Below are 17,572 nucleotides of genomic sequence, written 5' to 3'. Positions count from 1 at the left end.
TGTCATTTTCAACATCTACTCTCTCCTGCAGCCCTATACAATTTGGCTAATTAGTTTTTCCATTGCATGGAAAGATCCCTCTTCCAGACTACGGACGCTCCATTACTCGCTTCTGGTTTCAAACACAGCTCAACACTATTCTAACGCAAATCGGAATCCCAGCAGGCCGTTACATATTTTATGGTGCAGCCACCAACGCAGCAAATAACAGCCTGTCCGATCAAACGCTCAAAACTCTCGCCCGTGGTCCTCCGACGCCGATCACTCTTACATCAGATCGAGTCTCTCTGATCTGAGGGAATTAGCGCACCTCGTGCTCTCCTGTCGAATTTGTTCACGTGGTCCTGGCTATAGGGTCTCTCATCTTTATTTATCTCATCTTTATATCTCATCTCATCATTTTTTGGGGTGTATTGCAGAATCCTGCACGACTCCTGTCTGCGCAGTATAAATCGTCTTGTAAATAATCTACCAGTGCTTTTTCAAAGTTCTCAATGTCTCGTTTTAAAGGTCAAGGCCCTCGGAAGTCTACCAATGAAGTATGGAGCTACTTTGACCCTCGTAAATAGTATAAAACAGTGATTTATTTGCATGGCTAGGCCGATGCCCGAGGCACCACAACGAAACACTGTTGGTAGCATTGGCTAACTAGCGGCAGATTTCTGAGTGCAGGGGACAAGCCATGTAGCCTGGAAACCAGACTCTGACTTCGCAGAGAGTCTGGCCTAGATCCATAGGCGTACATTTATTTCCGGGTGGGAGGGCACAGTTTGAGGTTTAAAATCATTGGAGTTCCTTTGAACCAATCACTAACAACCGGCGTTTCGTCATACAGGGAAGTTTCTCTGCAGCACGCCCATAACAAGCACGGGTGCATCTTATCAGCAAACAATCACACGTTTCATCTGCGTAACTCTCGCCAAAATGCATCATATAGCGTTTTGTTTTTCTGCTCGCTGCCATCTTGAAAGGAGTGAGTTGTCCAAAATCTTTTTTTTTAGTAAACTATGTGAACACGAACAATGTTCTTAATGCTCGAGTTCATATGTAGAGACACTGATGATGCTTCGATCAAAGTTTCAAGTTATGTCGAGCCTTCTTAGGGTTTGAAAAATAGCGATTTTGACGCGACCATGTAGCCTACTAAACTACAGTTTGACTCGGGTACATTCGTAGCCTATTTCAAGTGACAAAATCTATGACTATAGTTTAGCTGACGATATAACATCCTACTCCACTGTGACTTTGTTTGTGACACTCCTGTTAATAGGCTAAACTATTATTCACATTGGCTCAAAGATTTCATAAGTATAAGCCCTTTTCGCTCCCTACGTTGATGTATTCCAAGCGATCTGCTTCAGGGGCGGGGACGTAGTAATTGAAACACCATGCCTGGGTACGTAATCGCTCTCAGGGACGCCCTCTGTTTGCTGGTTGGTCGGCTGCCCAACTGCCGAAGTAAACGAGCGTGAGTCAATCTATTCCAGACGGAGTACTGTAGGGAGAAGAAATCGACCGGAAGTACGTAGGCAGGCCGAGGCCAGGCTACAAGCCGTGGTGAGCTATGAGACATACGTTCACACTATATCATGTTTCAACACACTTTAGGTCAATATCACACCGGAATTCTCCTTTAAGGGAAAACAGCACTCTTGCATTGTGACATTTTGTTCCCTTGTTCATTTGAAATCTCTGATTGACCACCTGTTCGAGGGATTTGCAACAGCTTTCCCCAGGGGGTTCACCCTTTAGTACGACATCCCTCTATTACGACATACCGTTATTACAACATGCCTCTATTTAGACATGCCCCTACTCCAATTTTTTTTAGTACCGCTATTCTGACATTACCAATCCTCATTTTCAATTTATCTCTGCGGTTCCTGTATCCTATCAAATTCCAATATCCTAGATGCATGGATGAGCTGTATTCATGTCATCTGTACCTGCAGCTACAGTACATCAACAATCCACCCGCCATCCACTCCAAACAATGTTTTTCCCAATAACTGATATTGGCACACATTTCAGTCAATACCTTAGGTGATTTTGAACTGGCCATGTGAATAAATGTTACACATTATGTAAAATACAGGTAGCTCTCCTCATTTTATTCTCTAAGCTCTCAGGGGAAAACGGTCGGAAACTCCTAACCTGACTCCGCCAGATGGATTTGCTCCGCATATCCATCTGGGAACTTGAGCAAATCCATCTGGGAACTTTTCATTGAAGAACTTTTGGGAAGGGGCGGAAATACTGGTTAGCTGATTGGATAAACCATCTGTCTATCACCACCTTTGTTGGTTATCGACGGGCCAAATCAACCAATTAGGTGAACAAAGTGTTCTTCTAATGCCTTTGTTTAACATACAATTAAGTTAGGTAACGTAACTAACGTTAAGATGTTTTAACTTACCATTTGTATGTGACATGAACCTAATCAACGACAATTCCCATCAAGTTTTCACGGTAGGCCCTACACTTCTGGAGAAAGTATATTCCTCCATTATGAACTGGAATCGGCCGTGGAGGATGTCTGTGTTGTTCATTCCTCCCAGCTGCATGGCTGAGACTCATAGCTTCACAGCTTACCCATGAATACTTTCTAATTTGAATAAAACTTGCGCGATAGCTATGCCCATCTCATCTGTGGATGCCGTCATGTTGTTCGTTGCGTCACACAGCCTCAAAGCCAGCGCTGATTGGACGTTCTTTTGGTGAACTGCTCCAAATTCTCTTTAACAAAAAGTTGCCAGACTGATCTGCAAGTGAAACCCTGAAGCTTGCGAGATCAGGATGGTCTCACGAGGCTAGGAAACTCCATGCATCAAATAAACTCTGTGCGTGCAGGCCAATTAACTAATGGCCGTCAATCAATGGCCAATTGCGCAAAGACGGGCGGAATTCTTATAACCTGACTCTCGCCAGATGAATTTCGTTTCGCTCCTTTTACAGTAAACCACTTCACAATGAACGTTCAAATAACCCCCAGAGTTCAGTGTCCATCAGTCCCAACATTTAGAAACTTAATCGAAAAGTCCAAGCGTGAATTCGGTGTGTTTTGATTTTGAGAGACTAGACTTATGTCTCACAGCAACTGCGATAACCTTGTTTATTTATCCTTACCTCCAGATATCCACATCTAATGAGGGTCGGCGACTATCCAATACCCAATACTATTTGCAATACCCTCGATACATATCGGAAGCTTAGTTTATGGCAGTTCGTGTGAGTACAATAACTTAATTTTCTAAATTTTACCAAAACGACTGGTTTCACCTTGCAGGGTCACATTTCATTTGTTGTCTTATCTTTTTTTATTCAAAACAATTCGTAGGTATCCATACTCAAGTCTAAATTACCACCAGAAACAAATAATCATCACCTAGGTTAAATCCTCTCTCTCTCCAAAATCTCTTCCTCTGAGATGCACACGCTATAGGCTATAATTTAGGCTACCCGACATTTCAAATGTGACTCTAAACTTTTTTAGCTCTTAAACACAAAAAATATACTGTTCAACGGAGCTGGTGTGTGTGAGGCGCACTCTTGGACTCCTTGAGACGCGACTTAGCCTGGAAACCAGACTCTGACTTCACAGAGAGTCTGGCCTAGATCCATAGGCGTTCGTTTATTTCCGGGTGGGAGGGCACAGTTTGAGGTTTAAAATCATTGGAGTTCCTTTGAACTAATCACAACAACCGGCGTTTTGTCATACAGAGAAGTTTCTCTGCAGCACGCCAATAACAAGCACGGGTGCATCTTATCAGCAAACAATCACACGTTTCATCTGTGTAACACTCGCCAAAATGCATCATATAGTGTTTTGTGAATGTACCCAAGTCAAACTTTCATATAAATGCATAAGTACGTCCAAAGCGCCACTTTTAAGCTTGTATGCGTTGTGAATGGGATTCCTATAGGGCTACTACTTTTTTGATACAATCGCGTCAAAATCGCTATTTTTCAAATACTATGAAGGCTCGACACAACATGAAACTTTGATCGAAGTATCATCAGTGTCTCTACACATGAACTCAAGCATTGACAACATTGTTGGTGTACACAGAGTACTAAAAGAGAGGTTTTGAACAACTCACTTGTTTTTTCTGCTCGCTGCCATCTTGCAAGGAGTGAGTTGTCCAAAATCTTTCTTTTTAGTAAACTATGTGTACACAAACAATGTTCTTAATGCTCGAGTTCATATATAGAGACACTGATGCTTCTATCAAAGTTTCAAGTTATGTCGAGCCTTCTAAGTGTTTGAAAAATAGCGATTTTGACCCGACCAAGTAGCCTACTAAACTAGTTTGACTCGGGTATGTTCTTAGCCAATTTCAAGTGACAAAATCTATGACTAAAGACGATATAACATCCTACTCCACTGTGACTTCGTTCATGACACTCCTGTTAATAGGCTAAACTATTATTTAAATTTGCTCAAAGATTTCATAAGTATAAGTCCTTTTCGCTCCCTACTTGATGTATTCCAAGCGATCTGCTTCAGGGGCGGAGACGTAGTAATTGAAACACCATGCCTGGGTACGTAATCGCTCTCAGGGACACCCTCTGTTCGCTGGTTGGTCGGTTGGTCTGGTTGCCCAACTGCCGAAGTAAACGAGCGTGAATCAACCTATTCCAGACGGAGTACTGTAGGGAAAAGAAATCGACCGGAAGTACGTAGACAGGCCAAGGCCAGGCTAGACGCGACTAACCTTTCGGTTGAAGTTATTGTGGGTAGGCTATTATAGAATCCAATCCTGTTGCCCCTGCTATTTATCAATGTAGCCTTTTATTGTTTTTTGCCATGAATCTGAGCTGTGATGAAATCGTGTGTTGTTTAAAGTTAGGATTAGTGTAGGCCTAAGCTTTACTGCCCATATTGGAATAAAAAAATAAAGGCCCACCCTAGGACTACTTCGCAAAAGTTCACTCCGTTTAAAAGTCCTGGCTACGCCACTGTTAATAACCTCGTGTCGGAATGGCAGGACGTTTGAAAAAAAGGGTCAAGTGTCGCTACTCCGACAATGGGGAAAAAAAATTGTCGCAATAGTGGGACGCTTGAAAATGAATGTTAATGCCGCCACTTCAACAATTACGGTACAGATCCACTTGTACTTCACTTCATTTTGTCGTGTCCCGATGCCGATGCCCAGCTTTATGCAAATTAATCTGTTGAATGTGAGGCGGCTATCCAATGAAAGCACGAGGTTGTAGGTCCTTTGTTGTACCACAATGGTGCCTGTGAAACTTTGGTTCCACTTACAAGACAAATAATGTTTTAACGCTCTTCCACGACCACCTAGTAGTCCATAAAACAAACGAAACTAGGATTTGGATGAATATATTGACTGTTGGTGTTTCTGGTGAGGATTTGAGATTGCATTGAGTAGTTTAAATAAAACAAGATTTTGAAATGGCTTGCATAGTTTGATTAGGCTATTAATGTGTTCTATACTGTTAAGTACATGCCTAAAATTGTGGTCCATTTGTGGAAAACACTTAAGATACGTTAAAACAAACTGAATATGAGCTGGTAACTGACATTTTAAACTAAACACCCACACACGACTGAACAGGGGAGGCAGCGCAACCCCATGCATATGTCGTGTCGTGCAAGTGGATCAGTACCGTTAGACGCCAATGTCTAAGTAGCGGCATGTCGGAATAGCTGCATGTAACCCTTTCCCAGCTATTTAACATGTTTAACGACACTAACTTTTACAAAAAAACAGAAAACAATGTTAAGGCATTTGTGGAGAAGAAGGATGGTTTGTGTGTTTTCTTCCTACACCTCACGGTAAGCTATTTCGTTGCTCTGAGTGGTTAGGTCTATCCAATTGAGTGCAGAGGCATTCCCCCCCTGTATCGGTTGAAACACGCCCCATAATTACATCCCAATGGAGCAGTATCAGACTCATATTCTGACTAGAATTGAGTATGGCTACGTCAGGCTACAAAAGTGCACCAAATTCAACACAAATGATTCAATACACTTTCTTTTCCAGATATTTTAGGATTTCGATTCAGTATCGAGTATCGAGATATATGGCAGGTATTGTATCGAAGTCATAATTTTGGTATTGTGACAACACTAGGCCTACTCTGTGTACACCAACAATGTTCTCAATGCTCAAAACACAACAACGCTGATATCTTTAAACGTAGTAACGATGATTTAGCTGCCCGGGGACATACAAGGTCTATCGAACAATGTGAAAAAGATGAGACTCAAGTACCAGGGGATACGAAATCCTCTGAGGTCGGGAAAAACTGGCTGGCAGACCACTTAGTGACCCTGACGTGAGGGAGTCTCATCCACCTATTCTCATCCAACTACTTCCAACCCTTCTCCAGAACCCATCACAACTGTGGAGGACGTTAACGTTACCATGGAGAGTGATGTTACACCGACAAGTGAGTATCAATGGCTATCCCAACTTGAAATTAACCAATTAAGGATATTTTGCTTTGAAGGCAAGTGGGTATTAGCCTGATGTTGTCATACTCAATTGTAGTCAGAATTTGAGTCTGATATTGCTCCATTGGGCTATGATTATGGGGTGTGTTTCAAACGATACAGTGGGGAAAATGCCTCTGCACTCAATTGGATAGACCTAACCAATCAGAGGAACGAAATAGAGCGGCCAGATCTAGGAAGACTGGTTGTTCCAAACTTTTCAATATGAGAATGATTAAGGCTACTGTGCTCTTGGGCACTTTCAATGCTGCAGACATTTTCTTGTATCCTTCCTCGAAGTAGGATGCACCAGAGCTCAATTACAAGCGTCATAACAAAGGGTCTGAATACTTATGTAAGTGGAATATTTCAGTCTTTTTTTATATATACTATATATTTACAAAACACTCCAAACACCTGTTGTTTTGGGTGGAGTGTTGGGAGTATTGTGTGTAGATTGATGAGAAGGAAAAAAACATCTATTTTAAAGGAGAATTCTGGTGTGATATTGACCTAAAGTGTGTTGAAACATGATACCGAATCTGAACGTATGTCTCATAATAGCTCATCTCGGCTTTTCTCCTGCACTCAGAAATCTGGCGCTAGTTAGCCGATGCTATCAACAGTTTTTCGATGGGGCTACCTTAGGCATTGGCCTAGCCATGCCAATAAATCACTGTTTTACACCATTTCTATCAGAAAGACTCAGGAAGGTACAATGAAAGATAACACACGTTTTAATCCATCAAAGGATATACAAAAGGCATAAGCAACAATAAGACAGTCTTTGGCATAGACCCCGTCCTCGGTCCAGGTCACCGAGTGTGCAGACCCTTGCAGATCCTGCCGGTATGAGACGGCAGGGGCGGAGCCTACCCCCAAAGAATAAGAAATGAAGATACCCACCAGAATGCTTAGATGGTCATCCTCTCTGAAATAGAGCATAACAATATTAAACAGTGTATTTTGTATTATCCGGTTGAACTCGGGAGATGAATCAGAAAAAGCAAGACAGACAGCAGAGACACATGAAGAATATACTACTAATAAAATAAATCTATGATTAATTTAAAGTTATGGAAGGGAATCGAGCTTGCAGATGTTCAACCCATTGAACAAGACTGCTTGAGTGACTAGTGCTTGCAGAAGCTTAGCTCAAGGGTTAACTAACAACGTGCAGGGCGATGAACTTGCAGTAACAGATGCGCAGTCAGCGCAGGGGATAGAGCCGACTGCAGCAGAATAGAGCTCGCAGTTGCAGAAGCTCAGGTTAGTGCAGAAGAAATAGCGCTTGCAGTTAAAGAACATTATGACCTGCACAAATGCGACCAAGCCAGTACAGGCACCAGAAACGAAGAGATGAGTAATATGATTAAATTTAGATAACCAGCACCAGACATTTGCAAGAGGAAGTACATTGATTACAAAATGCTCATAGCTGCTGAGTGAGTCTTTAGTACTTAAGAACTCAGTAACCATACAGTCCATAGATTCTTGTGAGCCTTGTGACAAGCAATTGGATTAGCTAGCTCTTCATTGATAAGCAAGTTGATGCAAAATATTACAGTTTGTGAACTCCATTTGTTATGGTTCAATGGTGAACAGAAGCTGCAAGGACAAGATGTACAGCAGATGAAATTAACAGATACTACCGTCCATCCGGCAGAGGTAAAGCCATGTTAAAGAAAGCTAAGTAGCACAACGTATAGGCCTACTATTAGGATAGAAATGTAAACAAAGCAAGGTTTAGATTAATGAATGAATTAATTAATTATATTAACTTACCCAAAATAACAGCACGGTGTAGGGTTCTCCACGGAGAAGCGATAGGGGGAGACGAAGCACCCACCAAACAACCCAGAAAGTGTTGTAGAACCATCAGAACGACTCTCATCCTGCATAATTAAGGCCATTTTTGCTAAAATTGTTGCATAGGGCTTCTTTAAGATGAGTCTGAAACATTACAAAATGTGGAAAAAGTGGTGGATGTCCCTGAGCCTCAGCAGGCTGTGTGACGGGTACAAGTTCCTCAAAAGGCTACGTGGCTGATGGAGGTCTCCCTGAGTGTTAGCAAGTAGAAGTGGGACATGGTGAAGACACATGGACAAGCTCTGTGAGTAACTGTTGCTGTAGCCACACATCAGCTTTGGAGCATCTTAACAGATGCTTTGAGGCTTGGAAGGTAATTTGAGAGCAGATGTAAATATGTAATAATAGTATACACAGTGCATCCAGAAAGTGTCCACACAATGCTTTACTTTTTCCTTATTTTGTTATGTTACAGCCTTATTCCAAAATGTATTAAATTATCCCCCCCCCCTCAAATTCTACACATAATACCTCATAATGACAACCTAAAAAACGTTTTGAGATTTTTGCAAATTTATTAAAAAATAAAAAACGACAAAATCACTTGTACATAACGTAAGTATTCACAGCCCTTGCGATCAAACTCAAAATTGAGCTCAGGTGCATTCTGTTTCCACTTACCATCCTTGAGATGTTTCTACAGCTTAATTGGAGTCCACTTGTGGTACATTCAGTTGATTGGACATGATTTGGAAAGGCACACACCTGTGATAAGGTCCCACAGTTAACAGTGCATGCCAGACCACAAAACAAGCATGAAGTCGAAGGAATTGTCTCGAGGCACAGATCTGCGGAAGGGTACAGAAACATTTCTGCCACTTCAAAGGTCCCAATGAGCACAGTGGCCTCCATCATCCATAAATGCTAGGGATGGGCGAATCGAGACTTTGGGAAACGCTGAAACGTTCAAAGCAATTGTGCCGGATTGTTCCGAAGCTTCGAAACAATTCCGACACCTCAGAGCTGTTTAAGGTGAAACAAATCAGTCAAATGCTTTGTATCGGAGACATAGTCTTTAAAGTCCATGGCTCACTGTGTTACCTGTGTTCTTAGTCAAAAGCTAAGCAGTGATGCCCGTGGTCAATAACTGAATGGGAGACCACATGAAGTGACAAAGAGAATCGTATTGCTGCAGCTAGTGTTCTCAATCACTTTCTTATAAAAACTCTCGATGTTGCAATGTGTTTGCTTTTTGACCATTCTGAGAGTTTAGTTGAAACTGTGTGGTTAATGATGAAGTAAGAAAACATATAAACAGATATTATCTGAAACAATACCTTACAAACCAAACGGGGAGCGACCCACATTTGAACAAGGTCTCTCTGTGACATTCATGACAGCATCTCAGACTCCACACCTCTGAAGTGGTATGTTATTTTAGTTCAGAAGCTCAACAGTTTTGTCTTAAAAAACTAAGTAAGTCTTGCTCTCCATATATTCAGTACATTGTTTTGAGATGATCGCATTTTACAGATCCAGCAGTGACACAAACAGAAGTTATTAAACGGATTCCATATATAAACAAGCAAATCACATTAGAGATATTAAATAGAATAAATATAGCTTTAGTAACTGTTCTCTACACCAAAATGGAAAGAAAGTTAGATTTATAAACACTTTCTCCTTTGCAAACACAACTTCATAAGAAATCCCTGACTGTACCTAGATAATAAATTAACTGTATAACTTTAATATTTACATATTCATCTGTATATCTTTACCATTATTTGCAATTCTATTAATGTACTTTTTTCTGTTGTAGCTGCTTGCACATGTTGAGTGTATCCATGCCGTTCCAGTAACTTGAGAATTGTAGATGATACAAAGATGTCCTCATTGAAGTCTCTCATAATGGGTTTCCTCCCTGGATGCTTCTCAAGTTCAAAAATGACCTGTAATAACTGTTCTTGAAACATGTCAATCTTGAACTGGGAGAACTAGGCCTACACAACACAACAGCAGTCAAATTTGCATGAGGTATTTGAAAATACAGACATTCCCAACTGCATCTTTCTGGGATTCTCAATGTTTTCTGAACAATACACACCAACTCCACCTCTTCGCTGTTGTTTCAGAGCTGCGAAGGCTGGGACGGAATCATCATAACGGTTTCCTCTTGGATTGTGTTTCAAGACATCCTGGAAGTTGTGGTTCTTCAGTGTCTGCATTGAGCCATGTCTCGGTTAAGCAAATGCAGTCAGCATTCATGAGGGCTTTATGGGATTGAATATCCTGAATGTGAGCATTCAAACTCTACATTGAGGGCTTTATAGGGTTTGAATATCCTGAATGTGAGCATTCAAACTCTACATTGAGGGCTTTATGGGATTGAATATCCTGAATGGGAGCATTCAAACTTACATTATGAAGCACTACTGTGCACACAGGGTTCATGTTGGATAAAACTGACATTCCAATTAGCTAATTAGCAGTTCTTCGTATTATTTGCCACTTGTTCCTCTTGTACTTCCACTATTGTCGAACGTTAGGGTTTTCAAACTCCACGTGGATAGCTGCAGGCATCTCATCGTCTTGTTGACTTCGAATGATTTCCACGACTGTACCACATGCTCCGCTGACAAGGCCATCAGACATATTGTCTATGTTTCTCTTCAACATGACGCTTTTGCCAACACCCAACAAAACACACGTTGGTAAACAGGAATTTAAAACTTTTGTGGATCTGGGATTTCTGGACAAAATCTTGAGCATGTATGCTGATTGCATCTGGGCAGGTCTCTTCACATTATATTCATCAACCTCTGCATTTGTAGCATACATGTGCATGTCCGTAGATTCCTCATCAGTTTCACACTGCTTCAATGTGAGAACATCATGGTTAGTGAGAGGTTCGTTCTTTTTACAGACTCTGAGATGATTAAGCATTTTTAGTTCTCCCACAGGTTGGCTCCTATGTTTTTAGCAAAAAGACGTGTTCTGGCTTCAATTGGAAAAAATCACCAACACAAATCAGGGAAACTTTTGCAAACAGGGAATAATCACCAGTCTGCTTGATTTGACACAGCCTACCGTGAGTGTAGGCCAGAGGCGGTGGACACTTCATCAGTGATCAGAATTTGCAAGCTGCCCATTTTGGTTCATAAGAATTGACTTTTTCATTACCTAGTGGTTGATATGACAGTCTGACATTTGCACCAATGGAAAAAGTATAACAGCCTGTATCTGTAATATATATATATAAAAAAATCTAATATTGCAAAACGTCTACTCCACTATCTGACACATTAATGTGCATTTCACAATCATTAAAGCAATTTATAACATCAATGTACACCGCAAAAATGCATTTTGCCTAGGGTATATTTGTTATGTTTAGGCAGACCTAATATCTGGGGATGTTGCCTTACCCACGTTGATTCGTAAAGGCTGGATTGCGCACCGTGCCATGAAAGATGAGTGGAATGTGGGTGCAGTCCACTATTCCAATCACCCCAAGCATATCGGCATGAACGTAAAACTCTGTGGAGATGTCTCTCTGCTCGTCCTCGTTTGTCATGGCTATATAGTTGGGGTGAAGTACGGCAATGGCACGGCTGTATTGTCTGCTTATAATGCGTCTGCTTGTACTCTGCGCACCATCACCACAGTGTCGTTTAGGGCATCCGTGGCTGTTAAAGCTAGATCATTTGGGCCCTATGACAGACAATAATTCTGGGCCCCCCGATAATATACAGTATTATTAAGGGGGGGGGGGGGCTCTCTGGGGGACCCCTGCCAGTGCTGGGCTCTTAATCATCCTAACCCCCCCCCCCCCCCCTAGCCGTGCCCCTGACCTGTCAATCTCATCACTTTCTCTTTCAAATAAGGCTTTGTTCCTTTGAATCCACAATCAACTCTTTGGACATCAACACCACATCGCACTGCGCCATGCTTATGTATCAAACTGGGGTGGTTTGAGGTGACTGTCTTCATAGTAAGGCAAAAACACTTGCAACAGCGAATGAAAGTACTTTTCTGGGTTTTTTTTGGTGAGAAAATCTGAGACACCTCATGACGGCAAGTTCCGTTCAGGTTCTTCGATTCACAAAGCTGCAGTTGTTGTTGAGCTGTTATGTTGTGTGAAACACTTTCACGCGAAACCTGTGACCTGTGATGTAACTCTGTATTCAGAACAGAAGCTGGCAAGGCATACATCTTCAAATTGTGCATTCTGGGGTCTGTTCTTATATCTCCCGATCACATTGGTCATCCAAATGCTGCTTTCATCATTACACTGTTGGAACTGAACTTTGGTGTGGAGTAAATGCAAACACATCCTAACAGGATTTTCACCAATGGGAATGAACTGTACATCACTAGAGCATTCCTTCAAGTGCATTGGTGTTAATCGATACACTGCCTCTTGAGCTGAAATTTCTCTGTTGTGCAAGTATATACTTCCAAGGTGAATGCTGCCATTCATTGCCTCGTCTTGTGCACAGTCACAGCAAACCCATTTCTTCTTCTGCTTTTGTGATGTATGACAGTCTATAGACCACAACAGAAAAGGCATCTGTGACATACTGGATATCCATATTGCCTTGCCAAGCACAGAGTAAGTCTTGTTGCACTGGTTCACCCAAATGTCTCCAGGATTTCGTTTCAGGACAATGCTTTTGTTTTTGGAGCATATGTTGTACACCTTTTCAAATAAACATTGATCTATCCCAAGAGATTTAAAAAATGCATCAGTTGTATCAAAATTGACATGGTCAACTCCGTGTTTACATCCATTATTGCACTTGCATTGTCATCATTGCCATTCAAGTCCTCACCTCTTGATGGTTGTCGTGGGAAGTTGAACCTGCACACTCGTTCGGCAAGTCTTTGTGCTGTGACTCTGTACGCTGCTCACAACCTCGTAAAAACCCAAAACCCAAAAAAGAGAGTGGACATGAGGAGAAGCACGCTGTTAAAATTCAACACCATAGAAGTAGTCCTTTATTTTCCCCTATGCTGGTGACATGATTACATCATGGATAAAGCAATGCCATCGGTGAGCAAACATGCTTGCCACTGTGACAGGATTTCGATGTATGAGTCCACATTTGTCAGACCAATCAAGATAATCAACATAACAGGTGTTTGTTTGCCTTCTAGTCTTAAGAATTCAGCATTTCAGGCCATCTCAAATCTACAGAGCTTAAAGATGCAAAGAATGTGGGTACGGAGAGTTATCATGTAGTGGAATGTGGGTACGGAGAGTTATCATGTCGTGGAAGTCTCATCATGGCAAATAAATCGTTCTGAACTGACATCCAGTATGGCGGCGTGCCACAAATTCTACGTAGGAACTTGTATCCTTCATCATTGCACAATATTTTACTCAACGAATCTGATTTCAACATGTCTGGTGATGCGTCTTTCACAGAGGACTTGCCACCACCTTTGTGTAACGCCACTGATACACTCGACACAACTTGATTGTGCTTAAAAAATGAAGTCTGTGTTCTGTGCAAAACGTCTATCTGCATTCAGAATGCTGCTTTCAAGTTACTTTGCGATCAAGCTCAAATTGAGCTCAGGTGCATTCTGTTTCCACTGATCATCCTTGAGATGTTTCTACAGCTTAATTAAAGTCCACCTGTGGTACATTCAGTTGATTGGACATGATTTGGAAAGGCACACACCTGTCTATAAGGTCCCACAGTTAAAGCATAACTCTCGCCAAAATGCATCCTAGGGTGTTTTTGTGAATATACCCGAGTCAAACGTTCCTTTAAAAGCATAATTATGTTCGAAGCGCCACTTTTAAGCTTGTCCACGTTGTTGTATTCGGGTGAAATGGCCTTTTTGAATGGGAATCCTAGAGGCACTACTATTTTGATACATGATCGCGTCAAAATCGCTATACACCAAGAAGGCTCGACAGAACTTGAAACTTTGATCGAAGTATCATTAGTTTCTCTACACATTAACTCGAACATTGAGAACATGAATTGTGTACACATAGTTCACTAAAAAGAAAGATTTTGAGTTATTCAGCTCAGGTAGTTTTGTGTCATCCACAAGTTTGTCAGTCAATATTGAAGGTATGTGCTACAATGCAGGCCTGTTAACTGTTTAACTTAAACTACATCATAGCAATTTATTTTGTCAGTTATCATGCTCAGTTACTGATTAAGAAAGTTAAACTGTATTTATTAACTGCATAAAATTCCACGATATCTCCCGCGGTTACAGGTAGATTGCAGCCGATTTTAACCTGTTGATGTAGAAAGTCGTAGCCGCAGTTCATCTCGAATGAGGCTATTTACTGGCAAATTGACGGCCTCGAGGCAAACACAACAGCTTCGTAAAGGGAATGTGACAATTCATGCGCCTGTTGAAATTTAGATCACTGTTAATGAATACACCAAAATTTGTAATAATATCCTTTCAACCTTTTGTCAAGGAGTGGCAACCCTAAGTCTTTCCTCCATTTTACCAAATATAACTACTTCAGTTTTTTCTTTGTTCAAATTAACTACTAACTTATTCAAGAATTTAATCAGCCACACATCATAAGCAAAATATTTCAAGACACCAGTTGTATTGAAATTACTCCAGTGTGTTAGCCTAGAAATCTAGACGCACCCAACGGCAGCAAATTTAATTTGCAGCCAGGCAAATGTAGCAACTCTCCGTTGGCTTGTGAGCTGGAAAAATGAATCTTCTATCAGGCCAATCACATCGTGTATAGAGTCGGCAATGGTTCCACATGAATTCCCTGCTACTTGAAAACAAAGAAGATGGATGTTGTTGCTGAGCAATCTTTGAATCGCGACTCAAGTCAAGCTTTTTTTAAATTGGCGAAAGTTTGATCAACTCCACTGGTGGAAAAAATGCATGGGACTCATGAGTTACAGTATATCACTATGTGTGTAGAGGAAATTTGAGACAACCGTTTAGCCTGCCTTTCAGATCGTGCAGTGCCAATGAATAGTTCCCAGACCCTACATCTTGATGGGTATGGCTCGTTAGCCTACCAGTGTGTTCCAACAAACAAAAAAGGTAAACTGAAAATCTGTATGCTCTTTCAAACATGTCTGTATCCATATCTACCACATCTTCAATAGCCCATTTCCCTACCCATTTACTACTCAAGAGCATCACATTAATCTTTTCTAAAGCCCTCCTTACACTGACAGACTTTGGAAAGAGTTGCAAAAGATTTTTGAAAGACTACAGTCTCAGACCCTCTCACATCTAAAGACAAGTAGTAGAGTTTTAAGTCACAGACTATGATTTTGCAATGACTAGGGATCTTGCAGGGTCACTATTTACAAGACTGCAACTAGATTCCTTTAAATTATTACCCATCGTGCAATAGATAAACAGGAACTGAAAATTATAGCCTACTAAACTCAGTCGTATTTTCGTGTTTCTGCAGCATTGTTTCATGCGTGACATCCCTAACCGATATAGAGTTGTTCTGTCACGTGGAAGAGCCGACTAAATATGTATAAGAAATGACAAATATTATAAGAATAACAAATAATTACCGGTATATAGACTACAGCTGTCGCCTACTTTGTCCCTACCTGTTTGCTGTTGGAGAGAGGTCACTATTGTTTTTTATAGTTCACGTCACTATTTGCATGAGCCACGACTAGAAAGACTTGCGATAATATCAAACATGTTTGATATTGTCGTAACGGCAAAACTAGAAAAGGACTGATTCCGACTGACTTAAAACCGCTAAGATTGGCACCTTACACTTAACGATCTAGACTACGTTTACACGAAGCAGGGTATTTTCCTAAACGAATATCTGGCCATCTACGTTTGCAAATAAAACTGCATTTACACGAGACCGTTTTTAAAAAAAATGTGTTTACACGAACCCGTGTACATACATGCTGTCATGAGCACGCCAAACCACAGTGGCAGTCTAACGATAAGCTCAAGCTCACATTAACCGATCAGAATCCTGAAAAGTTGCCCGAGCCACCGGAAACGGAAGTGTACTCTCTTCTTCGATAGCAGCGGTAAAGCAAGTTGTTGTCGATACATAAACGCGATGGCTATTCTGAGCGCATCCATGATCACCTCAGCCCCAAAATGTGAAGTCGCATGTGAGAACATGTAAATGTAAACATTGGTCGCACATTTGGTGTACTTCTGTTGCATACTGTGACGTTGGCTGCCCAAAACTCCATTTACCACAGTTTACAACCAAACGCATAAACAAAGTTTTCCAAAAAAATCACTTTGGCTGGAGTTTTTTTGGATAACCGTTTTACAGGCGAATTCTCCGTTTGCGTCTAAATGAAAGGCTCAAACGTAGGGAAATGTCTTCGTTTATAAAAATACACATGCTCGTGTAAACAGGGTCCTAGTTGACGGGAGCGCGCCACGATTCCAGTACAACTCCCATTATTTCTGTCCGACTTTGAAAACAGAACAAAATCGTACAATGTAAGGCCGCCATTAGACATGAAATTATTCCAGTATGGGAAAATGTACAACTTAACAAATTGGGCTTAGCCAGAGCTTGGTTTAAAAGCCGCTTTTATTGGCTAGCAATCCGAAACAGGAGCAAAGGTTAAAAAAGTCATTTTAGAAGGCGCCCACGCTCTCCTCGCCGATCAGGGTCCCAGTCGGGAACAAAGCAGGCACATCCCCCGAGGCTGCCGCTCCTCGCTGCCACTATCGCCCCAGCAGCAAAGGGCCGCTGCCTCGGAACCACCAGTAGCCTACGTGTCGAAGAGGGCCGGAGGTTGGCCGCCATCCCACGCAGGAACTCCGGACCCTCCTCGGACCGGAACGCTGGCCGCCCCGCTAGCTCGCTGTTAACTTCCTCCTCCGCCACCAGCGCAAGATCCCGCTCCTCCTCGGGCACGAAGACCAGCCACTCGCCAACGTCGCCGGGCTCTTCCTCCGCCGACTCCCAGGCGTAGCGCCAGTCGCGCAGATCCTCGTCTTGAGCGGACCGCAGCCAGGCCCAGACGACCGCTCTCCGCCTCCTCAGCCTTCTCCGGCGGGCCCTGCTCGGCTTTTTAGCAGCCCTAAGAAGGGTTCTTTGTGGCGTCAGGTCGCTTGCCCCCAGCATCTCTCCCGGGACGGGGGCAGCTCCGCCGCACGCTCAATTCCACACTCCGTGTTATTGAGCTTTGACTGGTACTGCAGCCCGCAATTGTGTCTCTAAAATCTTGTGAGCCAGAAGAACAGACACCAAATCATCCGCAGTTAATGAAGCAGAATCAAACCCCAACAGATTCTTAAGAAAAGCCATATTCAGAGTTTTACAGAGAAGTTTAC

The 17,572-nt window shown here is 42.0% G+C and overlaps 1 long non-coding RNA gene across 1 annotated transcript; it reads left to right on the top strand.

Annotated features, from left to right (window-relative positions):
- The first annotated feature begins 396 nt into the window (after positions 1-396).
- Positions 397-16,130, top strand: LOC121695831. Its single transcript, XR_006026178.1, has 4 exons — positions 397-410; positions 6,483-6,485; positions 11,414-11,425; positions 16,042-16,130. It is a non-coding gene; the product is annotated as an uncharacterized LOC121695831 (long non-coding RNA).
- Positions 16,131-17,572: the final 1,442 nt, after the last annotated feature.

The sequence above is a fragment of the Alosa sapidissima genome, chromosome 21 (assembly GCF_018492685.1).
Source record: "Alosa sapidissima isolate fAloSap1 chromosome 21, fAloSap1.pri, whole genome shotgun sequence".
In the NCBI taxonomy this organism is placed as follows: Eukaryota; Metazoa; Chordata; class Actinopteri; order Clupeiformes; family Clupeidae; genus Alosa; species Alosa sapidissima.
Note: the sequence above shows the minus strand (reverse complement) of the source record. Positions and strands in the feature narration are given on the sequence as shown.